Raw genomic sequence first — 25147 nt, forward strand, 5'->3', positions numbered from 1 at the left:
ATGTACAAATGCGCTTTACACAATTGATGTGTGTATGGATTGGGATAACAGTTGTATGAGCCCCTAATAAAATGTTAAAAAAGAGAAAAAACAAAACAAAACAAAAAAAACACATCCCAGTCCAGATCAAATCCATAAGTCTGATACTAGTCCATATGTCCAATAAAGAGTCCATAAATTCCTCTTTACAGTCATGCTGCACACACAATGATGCCCGATGCAGGAACATTATAGGCCAGTGGATAGGAGGTCTTGTGGATCCAGTGGCAGTGGAAGCATCTCAACACTGGCACAGGTCTCCACATGTCTCCTCCAGCTCTCTGAGTGTCTCAACAGCAGGAAAGGGAAGGCACAGAGAGACTGGGTCTGGCCTCCAGTGAGCTATTATCTCTTCTGAGACTCCAAATGAGGTCATCAAGCTGCAACCTGATTGATGGGCTAGACTCCACCCCTTTGCGCAACCTGACAGGAGATTATGTAACTGCCACAGTATTGTAAATAGGATTTGAAAAAAATTCCTTTTTGGAGGCCAATTGATTATTTTAAGTCATGTCTATAATCACCCACACATGTTTGTCCTCTCTTCAAAATTGTACATTTATTTTCTTATCGCAAATTATTAGGATTTACAATGATTTCTATTGCCATTGTTGCTAGCTGACATCTCTTCGTAATCCCGTGCACAATGGAAGGAAATACTGCCTGGGCCTGTGCCCGCCTAGGATCCACTTTGACTCAGATCATTGCGATCCATTGGGTTTTCATTGGGCAATTATTCCGAAGTAGAGAACACACCTCTTGTCTGGTCTATCTTATTCTGGAAACTTTGCTGAAACCTGCTTCGTGTCACAGACAGCTATTGAGAGACCTGTGGTAACTACACATCCTTGGCTGGGCATCAAAGTCAGGCCTGCTGCAATGGTGGTCCAGTGGTAGTAGTGTCACCTTTTAATTAGTTTTGAAACTTTCTGTATTAGGATACCTCCAATATGTCCCTTAAGCCTGGTGGCCTGAATGTATCATGTTTTTGAAGAGCTCTGGCTTTTAAAACGTATCTTCAGTTTCAAATTTCAATGTCCTTCTCTGAATCTTCCGTGCCCTGCAGGTCTTTGGGCCTTCTCTACCCGGTAATGAGCAAGTCTGACCTTGTTTTCACATACAAATGTTTCAGCTCTGAGAGCCTTTTCTGTTCTAAACATCCACATGTCCGTGTAAGAGAGTGCTTTTCATTTATGACCAATTCATTAAACATCTGAACCATTATAGTTTTATTTATTTAATAGGCCTTATGAAACTGCCATACTTTCTACCAACTTAAAAGTTCATATCTCATGGAAGATTTAAAATTGTTTGCATGTTAAGGAAATGCTAAATATATCCTCACATAGAAATTAACATTTCATTTGAATTTGCTGACTTTTTACCAATGAGAAGTAAAAGTAATTGGGAGTTGGCGTATGTGTGTGTGTGTGGGATGGGGTGGATTGGTTCCATGGGCTAGAGGGTTAGAACAAATGGATCAGGAAAAAGCCAAGTCACAGCGTTAGCTAGTGGTGAGGGTGACAGACGACACGGCGGGAGGCACAAGAGTGAGAGCCATCGGGTTATGCCAGACCTAATAAGCCTCAGTGTCATCCCAGTCCCAATTTCTTTATCTCTCAAAATCAGCGGTTCTCAACTGGTGGGACCCTTTCACAGGGGTTGTCTAGTCCATCGCAAAACACATGTTTCCGATGGCTTAGGAGCCAAGACACCGCTCCTCTATCCGTCTTCAGGCGGGTCCGCCCACATGCAGGTACACCCACATACGAGTACCCGGCGTGAAGACTGTTACCCATGCTACACCATGCTTCAAGACAAAATGTCATTTATTTTTAAACAGAAATAAGTATTTCGCAATATAGACTTACCTATTGTTTTGCGATGAATCACTATGCTTTAACTATGTTCAAATTATAACGATGAAAATACATACTGCATATCAGATATTTACATGATGATTCATAACAGTAGCAAAATGACAGTGATGAAGTAGCAATGAAAATAATGTTATGGTTGGGGGTCACGTCAACATGAGGAACTGTATGAAGGGGTCGCGGCATGAGGAAGGTGGCGAAGATCATCACCAGCCTTGTAAGGGTGAGGTCAGACTTAGAGATAATTTGTGGAAAGAGTCTAGCACGGCGCTCGGCTTTTAGCCAGTCATCGCCTGCGGTGGAGCGGACTTCCAGTCATGACAATCCCTTGTCTGTCGTGGAGAACTCTTCCACATGTGAATTTCAAGGGTCAAGTTTTTAGAAGTAGATCCCCAGACCTTCAACAGTCACTTAAGACGTCGTTAGGTGGAGTCCGCTGAGAGGCCCCCAGAAGACCGTCCTGAGATCTGCCCCTGAAGGGTCAGTGCTCTGAAAGCCCCATGGATGCCCGTTCTGCTCCGACATACAGCGTTGTCATGGGTTGGGGTTGCCATGGGTAGAGGTGATTTGCCATGAGTTGGAGTTAACGGCACTACCCTCCTCCCCCACTTTTTTCCCCTGAAGGGGATTGGACAGGCTAATTGTTTTGTTAATAAGGTAAACTTTGTCATTTGGGCAGTGTGTCTGGTACTTCTTGCCTATACTTCCTTAATTTTTCCAATTTGTTAGCCTGGACTGCACCCCTATTAATATTTAATGCCAAACAAGTCTTAAAGAGACAGATCAACAATTTTCTATCATCCCTAAACTGAAGATAGCGATCTAGATTTTTTTTTAAAGCATGATAGCCAGTTATCTGTATTATTATTGGTTAAAATTGATTATCTTTGACTCCATATATTTTTCCTGCTGCTCATTTTATCTTTCCTCTCCCAGAGGGACAGAATTAAGGCCCCCGTTTGGTTTTTATTAACATAATCAGTTAATAGCTGTTCTATAATGCTTTACTTATTGTGTTAATTTTCTATCGCTATGTCCAGAGGCAGCTTCAGAGTAGACCACATTTAAGCAAAAGAAGATCTAACTTACTTCTTTAATGAGTTCAGCTACCATTTAGAATTTTAGCTAAGACCACTGAAAAAATAGATAAACTGCAGCTACGATTTTAAATGTAACTGTGGCAAACTTAAAAATTTCATTAGCGTGGTGAAGGTACAAATACTAACCCTTGTGCCTCTATTGACATCAGCTTATCAACTAGTTTTTTTCTTTTTGTATATGTGGAATATGTCAGAGGTATAATGGGATGCAAGAGGTTATGCCTTAGGCTGTTAACTGCAAGTTCAGCAGTTCAAGACCGCCAACCACCCCAAGGAGGAATGGTAAGGCTTTCTACTCCCATAAAGATTTACAGTCTGGGAAACCCACAGAGGCAGTTCTACTGTTCCCACTCTGTCACCTATGAGTTGGAATAGACTCAATAGTCATGAGGTTTTAGTTTGTTTTGTTTTTGTTTTTGTTTTTTGAGTGATGATGGGATGCTATTGCAAATGTTGCCAACCACTGCAATTCTGTAATTCTGTTTGTACAAGTGGCTGAATTCTGGGTCCCAGGAATCATGGCCCAGGTGCTTCTGGGGATTTTAATGGGACTATACTGTACTAAATGGGCTTTGGGATTCAGAGGTCTGCTTTCGCATGAAAATGGAGCTTCAGCACAAAGCATAGGTAGAAACGCACTAATTGGAAAGGAAGTCAAAGAGATGCTTTCCTAAATAGAAGCATGATGAGTTGGATCCTAGTGTTGAGGTGCATTCTCAACTGGATGAATATATTGAAACAAAGAGGGCAGTGGTGGCTTTGTGGTTGAATTATCACCCTTTATGCAGGAGACCCTGATTCTGTACCAGGTCAAATGACCTCATACACAGTCGTCACCCTTCTGTGAGTGGAGGCTTGCACATTGGTGCCCAACGTCTATGCTAAAATGGATTAGGACAAGAAGCCTGGTGATCTACTTGAAAAATTCAGCCATTGGAATTTCCACTGATCACAGCAGTCTGATCAGTCATGAATCATCAGGATGGTGCAATCTTTCATTCACTTGTGTGTGGAGTCACTGTAAATGTGGGGCTGTACAGCCAACAGCACCACAACCAATAACAACACAAGCAAAACTAACTCTGAGGTCAGCCTCTTGTGTTCTGGACCCAGCTGTAATCTGATCTCTGGGTCTCAGTTTCTCTTTTGCTAAAATGAGGTTTTGGAAGGAGAATTCTGTTGCTTCCAGCACTCCAAATAATATTCAGTAGATGGCTTTTTAGTAAAAATAATTCAATGAGGAAGATTCATTAGCAAGCTATTGAATTAAATTAGAACATTTCTCATTCATTGCTGACTCCCTGGAGAATAGACATGACATTTGTCACAAAATAGGATCTCATCAATGCTTTTATAATAAATACGTTTTTATTGTGACACCCACATACAATTCAAGTGTGAGGAATGCTCTCTGGATAATGCCGATGAAGGGGTAGAAAGAATGCTAGCATATATGAAAGGAAGAGAGAAACACTTCAATATAAGCATTTCAGTTCATATTCCACTTTTAAGACATTTCAAGGAGAAGCCTCAGAAATAATTGCAAAGTTTAAAACTAGGTAATCTTAACTTTTATTTATTTATTTTATTTTCTGTAATGCAATTAGGTAGATCATTTTCTAAATTCCAAACAGAAAATACTAATGCCTGGACTCTCTACTGATCTCATTTATGTCTTGGTAAATGACATTTACTTTTTTTTTCCTAAAAAAATGGACAAAAGTTATGTGTTTTTCCAGAGCTATTATTAATGCACAAGCTCTTCTCTTGTCAGCTGTCATAAGAACTACAGGAGCACAGAATGACCAAGATGAAGAGTTAGAGTTCAATCATGCAAGGCCCCAGTCAGTATCCCAGCTCAATAGAGAAATCTGTGATGCGGATTTAATGAAAACAAGTGTTACCAGGGTGAGATGGGGATTTCACCTTCCAATCATCCTTGGGAATTTACATAAGAATGTGCCACCCACACACAGTTCCTGGTGGTGCCAGCAGTTAACACAGTGAATATGTTAGGCTACTGACAAAAAGATTGGAGGCTCAGAATCCTCCCAGAGGTAACTTGGAAGAAAGGTCTGCTATCTACTTCTGAAAACGTAGCCATTGAAAAGCCTATGGAGCACAGTGCTGCCCTGAAACACACGGCGGCACCATGAGTTAGAGTCAAGTACATGGCAGTGGGTTAGTAGCCATACGGACTGAGGAAGTGCTGCCTCCTCAAAGTGGAATCAACTGTACTGCCATGAATGAAGTACGTTTTGCAGAAGTAAAGCCTTGCGGACTTCCATTGCTGATGGGGCATAACGCAAAATGAGAAGAAATAACTGCAAACGTCAGTTAATAATCGGAACTTGGAATGTATGAAGTATGAATCTAGGAGAATTAGAAGTTTTCATAAATGCAATGGGAGGCATAAGAACTATATTGTAGGCATTAGCGAGCCCAAACAGACCATTGCTATTTTTGAATCAGAAAATGATATGATTTACTGCGTCATGAACGACAGAGTCACGAGGAATGGGGCTGCATTCATCATTGAAAAGGACATTCTAAGATCTATCTTGAAGCGAAAACTGCTGCCTGTGATAGGATGATCTGTACCCCCATCCAGGGAAATTCAATCAAGAGAACTATTATTCAAATTGACACACCAACATTAGGGACGGTGATGAGGAAATTGAAGAATTCTACTCACATCTTCAGTCTGAAACGGATCAAAACATGAAATCAAGATGCACTGATAATGACTGGGGATTGGGAGGCAATAATGGAGAGGATATAGGAAGGAACAGTAGTTGGAAAATATGGTCGTGGTGATAGAAACAAAGCTGGAGACTACATGGCAGAATTTTGTGAGAGCAGCAACTTCTTCATAGAAAATACTTTTTTTTTTCGACAACACAAATGGAGACTATCTGTGTGGACGTCTCCAGATAGAAGACACAGAAATCCCATTGAAAATATCTGCGGAGGAGACCATGGAAAACCTCAGTAGCAACAGTGCAGGCAGGTCCTTGGTAGACTGAGGAACAGACTAGCAATTGCTCATATATAAGTTCAGGTGGCAGCTGAAGAAAATTAAAACAAGTCTCTGAGAGCCAAGATGTGACGGCGAGGCTGTTCTATCTGAATTTTGAGAAAAACGAAAGAACAGATTTGTTTCACTGACCACTAATGACAAAGGCCTGATGAGCTGTGGGAGGACATCAAGAACATCACTCATGAAGAAAGTAAAAGGTCATCAAAAAGACACAAATGAAAGAAAAAATTAAAGTGGATGTCAGAGGAGACTGCAAGTTGCTCTTAATCGTCGAGTAACTAAAGCACATGGCAGCTAGGATGACGAAAATGAGCTGAACAGAAATTTTCAAAGGGCAGCATGAGAAGACAAAGTAAAATATTATAATGAAATGTGTAAAGACCTAGTGCTAGAAAAACAAAAACGAAGGACACACTCTTAAACAGAAAGAATTCAAGAAAAAACTCAAGCCTTGAGTGGCAGTATTGAAAGATTCTATGGGCAAAATATTGAATGATGCAGAATGTGTCAAAAGAAGATAGAAAGAATACATGGAGTCACTGTACCAAAGAGTTGACATTCCACCATTTCAAGAGGTAACCTATGAGTAAGAACCAATGATACTGAAGAAAGAAGTTAAAGCTGCAGTAAAAAGATTAGCAGAAAACAAGGCTTCAGGAATTGATGGAATAACAATTTAACTAGCAGATGAAGCACTGGAAGCACTCACATTTCCAAGAAATTTGGAAGACAGCGACTTGGCCAACTGACCAGAAAGGACCCGTACTTGTACCTATCCCAAAGAAAGGCAACTCAACAGAATGTGCAAATTATGGAGCAGTATAATTGCTATCACATGTGAGAAAATTTTCCTGAAGATCATCCAACAGTGGTTGCAGCAGTATATTGACAGGGGAACTGCCAGAGGTTCAGGCCAGATGCAGGAGAGGAAGTGGAACAAGAGATACCATTGCTGATATTAGATAGCTGAAACCAGAGTGTACCAGAAAAATGTTACCTTGACTTTTATTGACTATGCAAAGTCATTTGACTGTGTCCATCATAACAAACATGGCTAGCTTTGAGAAGAATGGGGATTTCAGAACACCTGATTCTGCTCATGTGGAATTTGTACACAGATCAAGAGGTGGTTGTGTGACTTGAACAATTTATACACTGACATCCACTTCATGGTTAAACCCACTTCATGGGTTAAAATCAAGAAAGGTGTGCATTAGAGTTGTTTCCCCTTACGATAATTATTCAATCTCGATGCAGAACAAATAACCAGAGAAGCTGGATTATGTGAAGAATAAGGTGGTATCAGGACTGGAGGAAGACTTGTTGACAACCTGTGTGTGATATGCAGATGACACAACCTTACTTGCTGGAAGTGAGGAGGACTGAAAGCATTTGTTGATGAATATCAAGGATTCAGTATGGATTACAACTCAATGTAAAGGAAATAAAAATCCTCACAATTGGACCAATAGGTAACATCATGATAAGCAGAGAGAAGATTGAAATTGTGATGGATTTTGTCTCGCTTGGATACACAACCAATGCTCATGGAAGCAGCAATCAAGAGATCAAATGACACATTGCATCGGGTAAACCTACTGCACAAGACCTCTTTAAAATATTGAAAAGCAAGGATGTTACTTTCAGAATCCAGGTGTGCCTGACCCAAGCCAGGGTATTTCCAACGGCCTCACACGCATGCGCAAATCGGCCACCGGCTGAGGAAGACTGACGAAGAATAGGAGCGTTGCATTATGGTGCTGGTGAAGAATATCATGAGTACCATGGACTTCCAAGACAGCAAACAAACGTGTCTTGGAAAAAGGAAAGCCAGAATGCTCCTTATAGGGAAGGATGGCCGGACTTTGTCTCGCGTACTTTGGACATTTTGTTAGGAGAGACCAGTCCCTGCAGAAAGACACCACGCTTGGTAAAGTAGCGGGTCGGTGAAAAATAGCAAAGCCCTTTTGACACAGCGACTGCAACAATGGGCTCAACGATAAGAACAATTATGAAGTTGGATCAGGACTGGGCGGTATTTGGTTCTATTGTTCATAGGGTCTCGATGAGTCAGGACCCCCCCCCCCCAACATATGGACTTTGGTATTCAGAGGCCAGTTTCAAATAGAAATGGGGTTTTCAATCAGAGCATAAGTGCAAACTGCCTCGTCCACAGGGTCATGTGGCATTTCCCTTTAATTTTTAAACTGATGATATGGTGTAGTTGATATATGAGTATATGTTTGCATGACAGTGCCTAACATACAGATCTTAGCACACATATAGAATCAATTATGTACAAAATCACAAAATCAAATGGCTTTGTTAATTTAAAAAATGTATTGCATAGCATGGCACCATGTTGTGGTATACCTTCTCACCAATAACTAGCTTGTGTACCCACTAGAACTTACTATAGGGACAGCCGACACACAGAATTTGTCTAGGAGATATATTTGCTCAGCCCACATGCTATTTTCCTTAAAAAATATTTTATTCCAACTCTTAAAGTCAAGATACTCAACAGAATTGAGAGCAGAAACCGAAAGCAATGTGTTATATACCCACGTTCACTGCAACAATGTTCTCCACAGCCAGAAGGTGAACCAACCCAAGAGTCTATGAACAGAGGAGTGGTTCACGAAATGTGGCAGGCACATACTGTGAACCTGCAGCCATCAGAGAAATGAACTTGTACTGCATTCTATTGCATGGATGGACCTGAGAGATGCCATGTTGAGTGAAAGAAGCCAGGCACAAAAGGGCAACTATTGTATGATTCGACTTATGCGAAGTATACAGGAAAATTCGTAGAGCCAAAATAGACGAATAGCTACCAGGGTTGGAGCTGGGGTGGGGAGGAATGAAACTTTATTTTACTTTGAAACTTTTTATTGTGAATTAAGAGCAGGGTTTTGCTGTGGACATGACCATAGACAATTTTCCAGGAGGTTTTGTCTTTGCTACCATGCTAGTATATAACTGATTGGGGACATTGCTGAGAAAGAACAAAAAAAAAAAGCGCAGGGTTATAGAGCAGATCATGTTTTTTACATTCAATAATTGATACACATTATCAACCAATCCGCTGCCTCAGTGTACTGTCACGTAGTGTTCTTCCTCCTGGTTTTGTCGTCTCCAAAGAATGGGGAGTTATTGTTGGAAGGGTACAAGCTTTCTGTTTGGGATGATGAGGCGTTTTAGAAGGTGGTGTTTGTACGGCCTTTTGAATGCGACAAAGTCCCACAGAATGATATGGTTCAAACTTGTTAAAATGCCAAATTTTATATGTATTTGACTACACATAAAAAAAGGTTGGGGAACGCTGACTATAAAACACATGGCTTTTGGGATTCTTTTTGAAAAACTCAAATTCACACTTGCTTGACAATCCCAATGGTGAGATGTAGCCGAGGCCCAGGGACATCTACCCTCCTCGGACTGGGCTTCTTCGTAGTTGACACCATTCCATCGTAGGCGACAATGGGCAGAGTTCTCCTGTCCATTGGCCAGCTTGCTCTACTGCCTCAAAACCAAACCAAAGCAGGCGAGTTGATTCTGACTCACGGTGACTCCATATGCATCACAGTGAACACTGCTGACCTACTTAGTTTTCCATTGTTTGTGGGTAAAGGTAACCAAGCCTTTCTTCCAAAATGCCTCCGAGTGGACTCAAACCTCCAACCTTGCAGTTGGCAGCTGAATGCTCTTAGGTTTAAAGTCCCTGCCATCGAGTGGATTTCGGTTTTTGGTCACCGTACAGGGTAAAGTCGAGCTGCCTCTACAGGCTTCCAAGACCTTAACAGGCTCTCCAGGAGCCAACAGTCTCGTCTTTTCCCCTTGGGGCACGTCCTGGTGGACTTGAACCTCTGGACTTGTGGTTGCCAGCTCAAGCTGTAGCCTGCTGTGCCACCAGGGCGCCTTGAGATTATAAGAGCCTATTTGACATGTGTTTCCACCAAGATTGCATTTGAAGTCGTTCAACACGTGTGAGCCTAATTGTGGCTCCCAGTCCCCCAAAACGACAAGGGGAGACTGTGAGTCCTAGGCTGGTGGGGGACATGTGGTGTGTACACTCCGCTCTCTTTAGTGTGGCTTCAGTGGGAATCAGAGCAGGATTGGAGCACTAAATAACCCTAATGATAGCGGGTAGGAGCTCACTGGGGAGTTGTTGAAGAGTTTGTCAGAGCATATTAAAATATAATACATTCACGTAATCAAAAAAAGGTACATTAGTCCATCTGCCTATACATTCCCTTCCAATATTAACTATATCCAGGGACTTTTAAAAATGACATCACCTATTCACATCCCCTTCCTCAGAGCACAGGACTGTGGGAAGATTGGAGAGCAAATCAGAATAATGCACACTTATGAAAGTTCTAATCGAAATCATTATTGCTTAAGACACCATTGCTTTAATCAGCCCCATCATAAATCAATGCTTCTCACAAGTGAGGGTTTAAAATAAAGTGCTGTTAAACAAATTGGGCCTCTTAAAAGGCATGATGCAATCTGGAAGCGCATGAAAATGGATAAAAAAGTGCTTTCTGAAAGGACACACTGGCTCTAGCATTTTATCTTCCACTCAATTAAAAAAAAATATTACCTGTTCCTTTCTTAGAAATTACATATTGGAGGTCTGTAATGGCCAAGCCTTTAACCCATTAAAAAAATTTACTCCCAGGAACAGTTAATATTTGACGTTTAATTGCTTTTTCTTGTTGAAGAGGAAAATCGGCTTCTCCCCTTCCTTTCCTGATTGACTTTTCAAAAACCACCTCGTGAGCTATAAAGATGGAGAAGAGTAATTGATTTTCAAAACTCAAGTGTGTATACACACACACACACACACACACACACGTGTGTGTGCACAGATCTCTTGTGTGGCAGATGCTGATGTGCCATTCACAATAACTCTGCCAAGTAGGTGGTACTCTGTTCCCTGAGTACATGGGGGGTCTGAGGCCTAGAGAAGTTCAGCGCTTGCAGAAGGTCACGCAGGGAGTAAGCAGTCAGATCTAGGCGACCAAACCCAGCACCGTCCAATATACTTTGATTCCGAGTCACCAGACAGGATAGAGTAGAACTGCCCCATGGGCTTTCCAAAGCCGCAAGTCTTTATGGAAGTTGACTGCTTCCTCCTTCCCCCAAGGAGCCCCTGGTGGCTCCAAGTGCCAATCTTTAGGTTAGCAACTGAATATTGTAACCACGGTACCACCAGGGCTCTTAGTGATGGAAGGCTGTCTTTAGTTCTTGTACTCTGTGCTTACATATAAGGTATGCTTCCTGCCCACCTAGGGAGATATTGTTGGAACCAGGACCAGGGGCCATGCCCATCATTGGTTTCCGTCATCTCCATTTACTACTCTCAGTTCCTTTAGCAAGCACAAGATTCTGGCATTTAGAAGACATTGCTGCACCATCCACCAGTGTGGACAGTGCCCAACTATGGTGGAAACTCCGTTGCCACCAAGCCCCAAGAAGCAGCTGAAACAGACTTAAAATGTTACCAATCGAGAAGAGATTTCTCATGAGGGTTGTCTGTGGTTCAACAGGGCGTTGAGACATGTTCTTATCAGACCAATGTTCAGATAGACAGCAGATGAATTTTGGAAGCTCCCAGCAGTTATTTCAAGACATAGAGAGCAAGCTGGACATTGAGGGGGGAAGGGTATGAGGCAGTTTCTGCAGGCTGGAGTTTAAACATTCCCATTTCCACACTGTCACTCTCTCACCTTTCACGTGGATAAGCAGCCCCCAGGTTAGGAAAGAGATCTGTTCTTGACTGTGTCCCTAAGAATGTGCAGGCCAGTCAGAAAGGGGCCTAGAGTTCGAATTTAATGCAAAAGAAAGGGCTTGACATGTTTTCGGCGATTTAAACGCGGCGTGTGCAGCAAATGAAGGTGAATGCGATGAAGTTTGTTGTGAGTTGCGTTTGTTTAATCATTTCAATGTGAGGACAAATTGGCAGGACACTTAAGGACAAGTCTGAGTTGGCCATAAAGTCGATGTTAGCATCCCGGGGACTGTCTGTAGTAAACTCCCTACAAAGGCTGGCTTTCTTCCTACCTTTCTTTCTTTTTTCTCTTCCCACAAAACCAGACCAGGTATTATGTAGGGGCCTTGAAAGCTGCACAAACCAACTGTTCCTCCTCAGATTATCCCTTTCAGAGCTCAGGTGATACGCCTCATTGGGTTACAGCTTCCATGCTTTGTGGTCAGATGTGGGCTGTGCCATTTTACATTATTCTACCTTGCAAGAAAATATTTATCTATTGGCTTTACCAGTTCCCGTTTCCTCTGGGAATGGGCCTGTGGGCATTCCCTTCACGCCTGTCTCAGGGAGTTGAGTCGCTAGGCTTCATGGGACCACTGGACATCTGGCCGAAAAATGAAACTGCTTGTTCCGCTTTGTGGCTTCACTCGGCTGGAAAACTACAAGGGGGAGCACTGGAGAACGAGAAGTTCTAAGAGGGCGAGGAGCGTATTTTGAAGAAGCAATTGGAAGGAGACCAGCTGATGTTGGGCGAATAGAAATCGGCACCATTCAAAGGATCCCTGCCCACCCCACCCGCTCCCCGCTCCCCCTGCCAGATCTGGAAACAGAAAAGCTTATTTGTCCTCAGGGCTTTAAAAAAGTTCCTTTCCTTTCTTTTTTGCCTTTTTCTTTTTTCCGTGTTTAATAGTAATTCCCATTGTTAGCCACGGAGTGGTGAGACGAACACTCATATGTTGCTGTGATAGAGCATGTGGACAAAACCCGGACAGAAAGCTGTTTGGCAGCATGCATCAAGAATCAGACAAACGTTTATAGCTTCTGACCATTAGTTCTCACAACTGCAAAGATAATTCATCAGACTATTTATTTACTATAATTAGGATCTAAATGTATCGCTAGGAGAAAGGAAACTCTGACGTAATCATGCAGCGTCATTGATAACTATGAGAGCTATCTAGCAGTGACGGAATATGGTATGCACTCCTAATGACTGCACATACCCAGATAAAATAGCCATCATCTTACTAATACCCCAAATCCCCACTGCCACGAAGTCCATTCAGACTCATTGCCCTTCAGTGTGGTGTTTGAGACTGGTAATCTGTATGGGAGCAGAAAGCCTCGTCTTTCTCTCACAGAGCAGCTGGGAGATTGGAACCTCCAACACCCCAAAAGCTCATTAGTCATAATAACAAGTATGATTTATCATCTGCCTTATCTATGACAAGCAGGAGCCTGTTTGTCCCGTGGGTTCGATGTTGGGCTGCTAATTGCAAGGCTGGTAGTTCAAAGCCACCAGCCCTTCTTCCAGAGAAAAATAAGGCTGTGTGTGCCCATAAGCAGTTAGAGTCTTGGAAACTCACAGGGGCAGTTCTATCCTGTCCTCGAGAGTCACTGTGAGTTGGCAGGACTTAGTTTGGTTTGGGTTGATTTGCTCCTATAAAGATTTATGGTCTTGGAAACCATGTATAAAGTAGAATAGTTATGAATTGGAATCAATGGGTTCTGTTTTTTTGGGGGGTGGGAGTGGGGTGGGAAGGGGTGGGGGTTGGGGAGGAAAGGCAAATACTTCAATTGCATTATCATTAAATCTCACTTAATCTATGAGTTAGGGATTATCATGTCTAGTTCAAAAATGAGTACAGAGAGACAAAAAAGGTTTAAGTGACTTATCTTAGAAAAGGCTTAAGACTTGAAGCACATCTTGGTTGACTCCTAGCTCAGAATATATGGCTAATTTGAAGTAAAGAGCAAACATTAACAAACATAAATCCGAGGAACTCTATTTTGATAAAAATCATATGACAAAAAAAATAACAAAGAGCAACTTAGACCAAGAGAGAGTAGCCAAACTTGAAAAGGCTTTTCTGCAACTAGTAGCTATCCTAAATATCACCTACATGTATTAAGGCCTTTTCTCTGGGGGAATAAGACACTTTATACAGGAGCATTTATGAAAAGGATCTAATTTTATTATTCTGCAAATTTTAAAATTTTATTTATTTTTTATTTTTATTTTTTTATTCTGCAAATTTAAGGACGTCCCTGGGAGCAGGTCCTAGAGTTAAGTGGAAAGGACATTTCCTAAGCCCACTTGAGAAACTTCTCATTGGTTCTTATGTGTGGGAGGATGCATTAGTGTTTGTCTTTTCCTCTGAAACACCGAGACCAAACCCCTCAATGTTGTAATGGACCTCGGAGAACCCTAGATTAAGAATCTATAATGCCTATTTACTTTTAGTCAGAGATATATTAAACACTTCAGGTTCACTGCTGGTTTGAGAATTTACATGGCAATCTCCCTTTCTGTTTTGGTTTGCAGAATGTTCCTGGCACTGCAATTTGACGATAGTTTAAGCACTACTCCAGTTTCCTCAGCATGCTGCCTACACCTGGAGAAGTAAGGTTTGTAAAGTCGGAAATATAACGAGCAATTTAATTTCAATATTTTCTTTAATAGGGCAGCATCTTATAATAGGCGCTTGTATTCAAATGTGTGGCTAACAGCTGCCACGTGGATTTCCCATGTTAGGGTGGGAAAAATGCATGCTCTCCATCACCGGGAATATCAGGTTGGGCCTGGCACTGTAATTGACTATAACAAAGAGGAAATGCTTCCAAGTGTGAGTGCACCACGTTAGAAGGCTTTTCTTACCACACCTGCAGACGTGTGCTTTCATTAAACACGTGTGAGCAACGTGCAGAAGGCGTAGTACTGGGATGGGGAGAAAGGGTGGGCACTGCCCCGGTGGGAGGTTTGCCAAGCAGTCCGCCACACCGAGGGTCGGCAGTGCTCTGGCAGCCTCCTGGCACTCCGGTGCTGCTAGTACGAGTACAGCGAACGCATGATTTCATCCTGTGAAACATTTTCATCATCAGGAAGAAGAAAGCTATTTTTACCATTTCTCTTTGCTAAAGGGGAAAAGCTTTTTTTTTCAGGTGCGCATCCCCAAAGACTGTGGGCTGTCTACCTTCTATTCAGGATTGCGCAACAAGGAGACGGAGAAACCAAGGGACAGGACGGGGTCACTGGTCCATCTACCCGAGGAACACCCCCTCGGCAAAGGGCCTGGCCTATGTTACCGAAGGCTGAAGGCAAAACCACTTCGTACCCTGGTGCATCTGGCCCATTATGCAATGGTCTATCACAGGGGGAAGTTCCTTCCTCAACCCAGCTGGTGCACAGTTATGTATGCCCTAGAGCCCTGGGACGGACATGCCTTGTAACTTTTTAACCTAGTTAGTGTAACTGCCAATATTATTCCTATTCAAATAAATGTCTAATCCTTTCTTGAATCTTGCTAGACTACTTGCCTCAATAATGTCCTACGGCAATGAATTCCACAGGTAGATTACACGCTGCTTTAAAAAGTATTTCCTTTTATTCGTTTTAAATTTGTTGCCTTTTAACGTCACAAGCTGGCCCTTGTTCTTGCATTAAGTGGCACAGAATACAAGCATTTCAAATTGTGCTTTCTTTCAAATTGAGCTTCCAGGCACTTTATAGGCCATTATTGAAACCCCATCTCCTTTCTATATTTTCTATTTGGCACACATAATCATGGTCAAATTAGATGGTTTGTAAGAACACTCTCTGACTATTTTGGCTGTTTCTACTACATGAACCGGCACTGACAAAAAGTTCTCCTGGAGAGTTAATGCCATTCATTGAACACATTTTTACTGTGTACCTACTATGGGCAGGGACTGTTCTAAGTATTGGAAAGACAGCCTTTAATGAGATGACTATTGTCCTCTGAACGCCATCCTTGTCTTGAGGGGGAGACGCACAGCGAGCACATGAACAGACCTATCAACTATGTGGTTTAGAGGGCGGGCCAAGTGGAGAAGCATGACTGGCATGAAGGTGCTGGGGGCACTGCGGTTCAGGGAGTGGTTCTCTGCAAAGGGACAGCGTGGACCCTACTTTATGGAGGTAAATCCCAATCTTAGAACAATGCCCAGAACCATGCCTTCCCTGAAGTGGGCAATGTATGGAAGCCCTTGAAGACTGACTGAAAGGTTGGTGATTGGAAGCCCTCCAGGTCTGGTGATCGCCTTCCCAAGGCTCTCTGTTTCGAAAGCCCTGTGGAGCGGCTTTGCTCTGAACACACGGGGTTGCCATGAATCGATGGCAATAGCCACCCAGGAGCAATCCTTCGTTGGTGACTAAATGATCCATGCTCAGAAGGGGAAACTGAGTTGCGGGTGCACCCAGTTCCCGAATCCCTTAATTTTGCTAGTCTTTGCTGTAGCAACACGGGGGATTTCCTTAGTTAGACTGGAGTTTTAAGTTTTAAGCCTAACTTTTGCCCCCAACTAACCAGCAACACGACCGTGAGCAATGAGCCTTATGTCGTGACTCAAAGTCTCCATGGAGTTAAGCGGTCAAGGTCTAAGCTGGGTGTAGAAACGGTGATTAGTTCTCTGAGAATCACTTGCTCTCAGCACACTGCACACTTCCTCTCCCATCGTTGTCTTTCCCCTCTCCCTTCCTTGTCCCCCTTCTCGCCGCTTGTTAGTTGACCCTTACCCGGGTCTCAAGCTCACCTGTGGCAGACAAGGCACTTACTTTGCGGCCGGCAGCTGAAGCAGGGTGAGTTTACCTTTGGGACATCCTGCGCTGTTTCTTAAGGACTTTAAAAATGGAATCAAGTGGAGCTGTGATGCTTGTTGATACAGAGGGCTGGGTGTGCATTCCGACTAGTGATTGTTTGCTTTTATTTTCTTTATTGCTTACTCTTCTGGGGTCAAGTGAACCAACGCGCTAGATAGACAGTCAGGGTCTCTACCTGAATTACTGAGGAGAGATTCCTCCAGAAGCTAAGACCTTGGTGCAGGGGTCTGGTGACCTGTCTTTAGCTTTCTTCCTCCAGGTCCTGGCACAGTAGACAGATGCTGTTTCCTCTCTTGTTATTCTTTTTAATTGCTCCTGAATGGTTTTTTTTTTCCTTCTATGTGGGCAATTTCAAGTTGAGGCATGTGAAGCTCGGCATAATAATGTATTTTAAAAGCATTTCAAGGAATAAATTATTAGGATTGTTTACATGCATGGTTCACATTTACTGGCAAATCACTCCGGCCTGGGTTTTCTGACGGAGCTGCCAGGCTGGCTCCCTCTGGGTAAAACTCTGAAACAGGAGCTGGCTTCCTTCGGTATCACTCTCCAACACTTCCTTTGCCTGTCCCCTCCCTTTCAACACCTCTCTCCTTGCCTGCTCCCAAATCACTCTGGGAGCTGCTAGGCCTTGTACACCCTCTTGTGAAGACTTCTCCTGGGGTGTCCCTCAAGCCAGCCCCAACAAAGGTGAGGCGTGCAGAGGATTACATCCTCCATGGTGTAATTTTGGGCCCTGTGGCAACTGGGCAAGGAGGCTGTTTTGGCTCTGAGTTTTCTCCTTGACCTGAGGTGGTGCTGCTTGCCTGCTGCTCGGGTGCTGGGTGAACCATGCCTGTGGTTGTTTTAGCGAAAGGTAGGCCATTCCTGGGGGGGTTTGCCTGGGGCCTGCATCTTCATTTCTCTGCTGAGTCATTACAGAAGGATGTGTTTTGGTTCACCGGCAGAGACGTGTCCAGGTGTACCCACCTGGGGTGTCTTGTCACAGACGGACATTCTGAGGGGAAGACTAATGCCTGAGGGGCAGCACCGAGGGAAGGATTCCCTCCCCTTAGGGCTAGGGGGGTATTTTGGGTCCAGTTGTTCTGTCTCCCTCAGCCTCCACCCTTTATCAGCTGCTCAGTGACCTTTCTGTGAGTTCCCTCCCTTTCTGAGTCAGACTGGTCAGGCGGGTCCGCAGGCCCTCGGCCCCACCCACCTACATTGCCTCATTTGAAGCTGCACCTCTGGGCATCCTCAGAGGCGTGCTTCTGACCACCCTGCTCTCTGTCTTCCCTCTGAGGCTCCAGATGCAGCTGCTATCAGCAGACCCCCTGCTCTGCCAGGGGAAGTGAGTTGGAAAGCCTGCGGTAGCAGAAGGCCGGAACAGCTCCGAGAGGCTCCAAGGGGGCCAAGACTAACAGCACGTTCCAGATGAGGGCTGTATTCAAGCCAAGATCCCCATGGGGGCAGGGTCTCTCGATCTCAGTTTTATGACCTTGGAAGTGCACAGAAGCCTCAATGATCAACCACTAAGGAGGAATTAAGTTAGGAAAGGAACAGAATAACAGTAACAAAAAGGAATTGAACTTTTTTTTTTTTTAAATACCCAAAGGAAGGAATGGGACATTGGTAGCTCACCTATAGAATTCTCGTCTTTTCTCCAGGAAATCCGAGTTCGATTCCTGGCCAACACACCTCATGTACAGCCACTGCTTGCTCATCAGTAAAGGTTTGCATACTGCTTAGATGCGGAAAAAGTTTCAGCAGAGCTTATAGACTCAGATGGGCTTGGCACAAAGCCCTGGGGACCTACTTCTGTAAAGCAGCCACTGAAAACCGTATGGACCATAAAGGTGTGACCATAGCCACTCGGGATGTTGGTGCTGGACGGGGCAGCGTTTTCTGTCTCTGCGCCTCCAGTCACTATGAGTCGGGTTCCACTAGTGGGGAGGGTGGCTGTGGACAACAACATGCCAAAGGAGGAAAGCAAGAGCTCTTTTAGAGGCATAGGGAGAGCTCTGGCTCCCTGGATGTTATCTTTGCCTCCCACCCCCCTCAAACATCCCTGGTCTTAAAAAAAATGAGCAAACAAAAAATTCCAACCAGTTGTCATTGAATTGGCTCTGACTCACAGTCGCCGGTCTGTGCCGGAGTGGAGCTGGGCAGCGCAGGCGTTTACTTGTTCCCATAAAGGGAAGGGTATCTGCACTCTTAGACGCAGGAGCTAGGACACAAGGCCAGACCAAACACGGAACAGATGATAATGAGCAGGATGGAAAAAGGGAGAAGATACAGGAGACCACATTGTCTTCTCTCATCTTCTATTGAATTCAACTTAATAACTTGAATTGCCCCAGCTATCTATTTCTGCATGACAATTATAAAATCCATTGATCCCTTGGCCACGGTTTGATCTTGTGTGCATGTCAATGACCGAACTCACATTTCCCTTCACATGTTTTGTATCCCACTGCCATTGTTCAGGGTGATGAACAGGGCCCTTCCTTCGCCTGTCCTCAGATGATTGATTGACACCTGTATTTTCAACTTGGGCTCCTCTGCTATGACCATTCCCTCTTGCCTTCCACAATCATACTGTATATTTCCATTGGCTCATATCTTTCTTTGCTCTGTCTTATCTTATCCTAGGATCTAATTGCACACCACAATGTCGTAAGACCATGAGCCCTGGTGAACTCAACATCCAGCTTCTCCACTAGCAATAGCGTGGGCACCTTCCTGATGAGACTTTGCTCAACTCCAAAGGACTCCCAGGTGGAATTTTCCTTTCAAGCTGCTAACCCTTCTTTGGTAAGCTTCTTTGCACTCTAGATTCTGTTACCACTAAAGATACTTGTTCTTTCCACCTGAGCCTTTTGTACCCAGTTTTAGTTTTTAAAGCCTCATTTATGCTGGGCCGCTTTCCCTCACCTAGTTCATTGTTTCCGCTGTTGCTAATTGTCATTAAATCAGCCCAGAGTCATGTACAACAGAACAAAATGATAGCTAGCCCTACATGCTGTCATCATTGTTGCCGCCACCTTGTATTTTGAGTCTCTTTCAGTCTAGTGGCTTTGGCTTGGAGCATTGTATTGGACAGTAGTCTGTTGTAATACACAGGATTTTTATTGAATAATTATTGGAAGTAGCTCACCAGATCTTTCTTCTAAGTGAGTCTGAGTCTTGAAGCTTCAATGAAAACTGCCCACTAGGGCTGACCCTGATGCTATTTGAAATTTGAAGAGGCTTCAAAACCTTTGTGGAGAGATGGAAATGAAAGATACTGGATTTTTTTGCATGAAGTTTTGGAAGCCCAGATAAATGACAGAACTTCCATGTAAGCCACCACAGTACAACCAACAGACAGTTGAGTGGTTTTATCCACTGTAGAGATGAAAAATCCACAGAGAAGCAAAACTAACACAAAAACAGGGACGTCAACAATAGCAATCCTTTGATGTGGACCCTTCCCATCTTTGTCCTTCTGTTTTTACATTTATCGAGGAAAATGGGATCATCATTTAGATGTTTGGTGTTTGCCCCAGCCCACTTTCTGTCTTACAAAACCAGTTCTTTCACAACTCCACAGCCTTGGCTCCAGCTAATGGGACCACGGTGGACATGTGTGTGTCTATCTGTCTGTTAGGGCACACGCTTTCCTCGGGAATAAATCAGACGGGAAGGTGTGGCAATAGCAGCATGGATTTGCGATTAGGATTTACATCTTGCCGTGGAAAACTTTACAAGGAAGTTGGTTTGTAAAAGGTGAGTAGAGGAGATGAAGTGTGAGAAGCAGAGACCGAGATAATGGGATTCTAGGGGCAGTGGTTCACTGCCGCCTGACACTTATTTTCACTGCCTGTTTTGAGATAGACCCTTATCGAACTTCAAATACTCCCCCAATTGAATAGCACTTAGGAGATTCTGATGTTTCCACAGTTTTTAGTTTTCTTTCAAATATACCGCCCCTGTTCTCTTTGAATCTTCTAATCTGTCCACAACCTTTTACCATATTCCTCTGCTTCATGGCAACTCCAGTAATGGCATTGCCAAGGAGATGATGTGTCTGGGTTTAAAACATGGCTCATGCTCACCGCACAACAAAGTGAAAGTGATGCCACATTACTGATTGACATGTTAGATGAAGATTATATATATGTATACTTTTTCTATAAGAGGTTTATATCTTGAGAGCGGGCTCTGGTGTTGTGAATCCTGTAGTGGGTTTGGGAGCTGTTGCCAGAAGAGTTCTATACAGTGCCAAGCAAATCATATACATACATATATGTATATATATATGTATGTATATATATAAAATCATTTTATTGGGGGCTCATACAACTCTTATCACAATTCATACATACATCCACCATGTCAAGCACATTTGTACATCTGTTGCCATCATCATTCTCAAAATATTTGCTTTCTACTTGAGCCCTTGGTATCAGCTCCTCATTTTCCCCCTTCCCTCGCTCCCCCTCCCTCATGAGCCCTTGATAAGTTATAAATTATTATTATTTTGTCATATCTTACACCATCCAACATCGCTCTCCAGCCACTTTTCTGTTGTCCATCCCCTAGGGAGGAGGTTATATGTAGATCCTTGTAATCGGTCTCCCCTGTCTACCCCGCCTTCCCTCTACCCTCCCGAGATTGCCACTCTCACCCCTGGTCCTGAAGGGATCATCCGTCCTGGATTCCCTGTGTTTCAAGTTCCTGTCTGTACCAGTGTACATCCTCTGGTCTAGCCAAATTTGTAAGGTAGAATTGGGATCATGATATTGGGGGTGGGGTGGGAAGGAAGCATTTAAGAAAGAGAGGAAAGTTGTATGTTTCATTGTTGCCACCCTCAAATCAGATATTTTTAAGGCTTCCACAACTTACAAGTTTTTTTTTTCATTTTTAAAAGAAATTATTTCTTGAAATTTTATATTTCTTTAGAAATATGGACACTTGGCAGAGGAAAACCTTTATTCCAGAAGTGTATAAAATGAACCAGATCACTTTGCTTAGAATTTAGTAAAAGTTTCTCTCCCACTACCTGGGATGGTCTCTCATCTGCAGAGTCTGTTTTGACTTCAAAGCTCTGAAAGACATCAATATGAAATTCCCCAAAATGAGCTAATTCCAGGAACCCAAGAGGAAAATGAATTTTGAGAATGTTGAGGGCAATAAATGTATAGGTGTGCTTTGCACAATTGATGTGTGTATGGATTGTGATGAATTGTATGAGCCCCAATAAAATGATTTAAAAAATTCCCAGAGATGCTTCTGGGCTCGGTTCTGGGCTCTAGGAAGACAAAGATAATGTAGCCAGATCCTCTCACAGTGGTTCTCAACCTTCCTAATGCCACGACCCTTTAATACAGCTCCTCATGTTGCGGTGACCCCAACCATAACATTACTTTCGTTGCTACTTCCTAACTGTAATTTTGCTACTGTTATGAATCGGGTGACCTCTGTGAAAGAGTCATTCGACCCCCAAAGGCGTTGCGACCCACATGTTGAGAACTTCTGCTCTTGGACTGTAGTCTATTGAGAAAGTAGAGGTTTAAATGATTAAAAGGCAAAGTTAAATTTTCCAGAAATCCCAACATGAGCTGTTCATAGAGTTGAGGTCTGTTTACAGTTAGTCATTTGTTACCAGATGGGTTTATTTGGCTTCAAATGGTACCATTAAAATAAATGTAGTTGCTGAAAATTAAAACTGGACATTTTTGGGAGAAGTCAAGATTTTGATCTCACCTTGAGAAAACGGGGGGATCGGTAATAATGAAACCACATTCTCCGGTGGCAACAGTGAGGAAGGGCTGGCTCTTTAGACAGAGCATAACCTGAGCCATAGCCGTCGCTGTCAAGCCCATTCTCGCTCCTGCTGAGTCGCTGAGGGTCTCTCAGACTGTAAACCTCTATGAGAGCAGAAAGCTTCATCTTGGAGCATCTGGTGGGTCTGGACCACTAACCATGCAGTTGACACCCCAATATCTCCCCCACAGCGTCATCTAGGTCATTAATTCTTGTTTTCACCACAGCTCCTACCACTCATCTTATCTTGTACTGCTTCATTTGGATATGCTACCTGCCTGGGCCATGTGAGTTTGTGACCCTCGGCCGAGTATGAACTCCCCCCATACCAAACTCACTACTGCGGGGCCGATGCTGACTCAGCGTGACCCCCGAGAACAGAGCAGAACTGCCTGTAGGGTTTCCACAAGGGTAAATCTTTATGAGAGTAGAAAGCCACATGTGTAGCCTGTGGTGGGTTTGAACCCCAGACCTTGTGGTTCCCAGCAGAGTGCTTTTAGCCACTGTGCCAGCAGGGTTCCTGGCTCAGGAAAGGAGAAACCAAACCAAATTCATTGCCATGGAATCAATGCCGAGCCTACAGGGCAGGGAAGGACTGCCCCGCTGGGCTTCTAAAGCTGTGCCTTTCTATGGGGGCAGCTGACCTTGACTTTGTCTTGTGGAGAAGCTGGTGGCTTTGAACTGCCACTTTTGCAGTTATCAGCGTGTGGTGCACTCCAACACCAGGGCTCCTCTGGCCTAGTGAACAACCGCAATGCATTGCCAACAAGTCCATGCCCGCGCAGAGCGACAGGGTCGACCGACCCTGTGGGTTTCTGAGACTGCGACTTTGATGGGAGTAGAGAGCCTCCTCTTTCTCCCAGGGAGGGCTAGTGCTTTTGAACCCCGGATATTTCAGTTGGCAGCCCAGCATGGAACCCACTATACCAGCAGGGCTCTTGCCCTTCCGAAAGGAGGACCTTATTCTTTCACAGGCTACCAGGGGGAAGGTTAGAGAGGAGAACTGCAGGGTGAGCAGGGGTTTGCGGTGTAGAGATTTGGAAGGTGGACTGTCCCAGGCAGGTGAAACAGCACGGGCTAAGCCATGGGGGTTTAAACCCCAAAAGCCCCTTTGGACCATTGCAAGTGGACTAGAGGGGCAGGAGAATTAGGTATTTGATGAAACTGATTGAGAGAAAGAACAGAGGAGTGCGTAAGCACCACTGCGTGTACTGTCTAACAAGCCAAAGGAAGGACTTTAGTTTTTGTCCTATGGAAATGGAATTGGGTGACAGAGAGCAGTTTGTCCTAATAAGCCAGGTTGTCCTAATAGCTCTTGGCTCTGTGCTGGTACTGTGTGCACTGCACTAGGCACCCCAGGCCCTCATTCTATCCTGACAACCAGCACTTCAGATCCATCCTTCCTATCCCCACTGAGTCCTTGACTCAGTGCCTTGGAGTTGATTGGGACTCATAGTGACCCTCCCTGTAGGACACGGTAGAGCCGCCCCTGTGGGTTTCTGAGAGTGTTGCTCTACAGGAGCAAAGCGCCTCTTCTTTCTCCCGTGGGGCTGCTGGAGGTTTGCCCCACACATAACCTACTATGCCACCAGGCTCCACTTTACAGAGGAGACCATGGAGGCAGAAGGAGGTGGTGAGGTGACTCACCAGGGCTCCGACTAAGAACTATTAAAGCAGGATGCGGACCTGCAGTCTAAGTACTGAGCCTGCAGCAGAATAAGTCGGCGCACTCCTTCCCAGATGGGACGAGGGCTGCCATTGCAAGGGATGAGGGAAGCTGAGAGAGCTGAGCTGTGGCCTGGCCAAGGCAAGAGAGAAGAGGGCCCGTTCCAGGGCAGCCTTTAGAGGAGTCACAGGAGATGGAGATGCTGCACAAGTCACATCAGGGGGATCCTGCCCCACTGCAGCCTTCTCTTTCTCCCTCGCAGTCCCATGGCCCTTTAATTGTGCCTCTCTCTCCGGCTTGTTTTCACTATGTCCCCATACAGCTGTGTGTGTCTTATCACATCTAGCATATTCCAAGTCCCTTCAGGGCAGGGGGAATTATGCTTTATTTGCCTTAATATTCTTTTGCATTGCCGAGCACAGTGTTTTATTAAACGAATTCCAAAATTATCTCTTCCCCGATCATTTCTCCTTATGTATGCATTCTAGAAGTTCGTGGCAAATTAAATAATTTTTCTTGCAAAAGATGGAAATAATTTCTTTATGCAGTCTACTTTAAACTATTTTAAAATACGAGGAAAAGTAAGACCGGGAAGTTGTTTAAAACAGCAAACCCTTTAGGAGTCAATGTCACGTTTATTGCTATAAAATATTTTTCTCTCTCTGTTAGACATCTGGTTCCCATTACATTCAGTATTGGGTACTTGAGTTCACCAGCCATTTTGCATACCAAGCAGCATGTACTTGAAATCCCCACCGGCATCCGCCAGTACAAATTTGCACCATGTAATTCTTACTTTACATTTACAGACGACTCTTCCATCAGCAACATTATTCCTACCAATACACTTCCGAAGTTATTTTGTTCATCCGTACCTTCAGGATCAAATTGCCTACATCTGAGAAATGAAGAGTTTTGAGACCTTGCTGCCTTGGCTTTATGCCCTTGTAGGGTCCAGCCGTCTGTACTCTTTAGCTACCCTGTTTCCCCCGAAAGTAAGACATCCCCCCCCCAAATAA

At 43.9% G+C, this 25147-nt stretch overlaps 1 long non-coding RNA gene across 4 annotated transcripts in view; it reads left to right on the top strand.

The window, feature by feature from the left end:
* Positions 1–25147, top strand: part of LOC123522428 — an 87879-nt gene that overhangs the window by 41858 nt on the left and 20874 nt on the right. For all 4 annotated transcript variants that reach the window (XR_006680704.1, XR_006680705.1, XR_006680706.1 and 1 more), the window contains 2 exons: positions 14381–14463; positions 19307–19468. This is a non-coding gene — a long non-coding RNA (uncharacterized LOC123522428). The remainder of the gene's footprint in view (positions 1–14380; positions 14464–19306; positions 19469–25147) is intronic.

This window comes from Echinops telfairi, unplaced genomic scaffold, assembly GCF_000313985.2.
Source record: "Echinops telfairi isolate 266 unplaced genomic scaffold, ASM31398v2 ScPeMD7_7409;HRSCAF=8447, whole genome shotgun sequence".
Lineage (NCBI taxonomy): Eukaryota > Metazoa > Chordata > Mammalia > Afrosoricida > Tenrecidae > Echinops > Echinops telfairi.